This window comes from Limulus polyphemus, unplaced genomic scaffold, assembly GCF_000517525.1.
Source record: "Limulus polyphemus unplaced genomic scaffold, Limulus_polyphemus-2.1.2 Scaffold1102, whole genome shotgun sequence".
NCBI lineage: Eukaryota > Metazoa > Arthropoda > Merostomata > Xiphosura > Limulidae > Limulus > Limulus polyphemus.
Window position 1 is genome coordinate 91,454 of NW_013666712.1, and position 1,163 is coordinate 92,616.

Below are 1,163 nucleotides of genomic sequence, written 5' to 3' on the forward strand. Positions count from 1 at the left end.
AACTTTACCGATACACTTATTCTCAACAGTCGCGTAATAACAAACTATAATAACGAACGAACGTTAACTATAACAATACGTCTATCTCTAACTGCAGTTCAATTACTCACTATCTACACCTTACCGCGTCACGTTGTCCCCTCCTATATATATATATCCGCCCACCCTATATCTAGCAAGAACTTGAACATTCGCCAAAGTACATGATAGTTCCAGAAACGTTGCGTCATAGTAGTCACGTGACTCGCTGACGCAACATTATATTTTTTATGTTGTAATTTGTTTGCTAGCTGAAGGGAACTGCGGTCATAATGCTGCCGCTAAGCCCCCAGTGGCACAGCGGCATGTCTGCGGACTTACATCGCTAGAAACCGGGTTTCAATACCCATGGTGGGCAGATCACAGATAGCCCATTGTGTAGCTTTGTGCATAACTTCAAACAAACTGCCGCTAAGTTTTAATAATATGGGCCTAGAAAGTTCTAGATTTGAAGTAAGGTTTTCTAGTACTAGTAAACTCGAGAGTAGATTATAAATATTCGGAGAAGATTGTTAAAGAACAGAGAGTTGTTTCGTATTATAGACCGAATCATTCAATGTTTTTTTAATGAAGTATTTGGGACTGTGTTAGCATACCGCACATATTAAATTACTTTGTACAAGTGAGTTTATATTATTTATTTATTTTTGTTACGTATTGGAATTTCAAATAGCCTGAAATTGAGTTAATTGACAAATTTAAATTTAGTAGTTAAATTGTACTTTGGATTTAGCAGTTAAATAAAAGCCAATATATAGTCAGTTTATAATATTTGCGAAAAAGATTGATACGCAGTTTTCTTTTATACAAATACGTTTTCATATACACACAACAATATAATTTACAATAACAGGTATTACAAATAGTTATTACAAACAATGACTTATAAACAAAAGTTTCACACACTTACAAGCAATATAAAGTCTTCTTTCTAGTCTGGAACTTCCTTAATATCTTATGGAGGGTTCACGAGTTAATTTCGGCTTGATGTAGGCGCAATTCAGTTAACAGGGAGCTAGCTAGCTTTATCCTTTGTTATTTATCGGCCACACACGTCAAGCTTTCCACGATGCATTTATATAATGTTTTCGTTAAAATAATTAATGTCCAATGTGAATCCACTG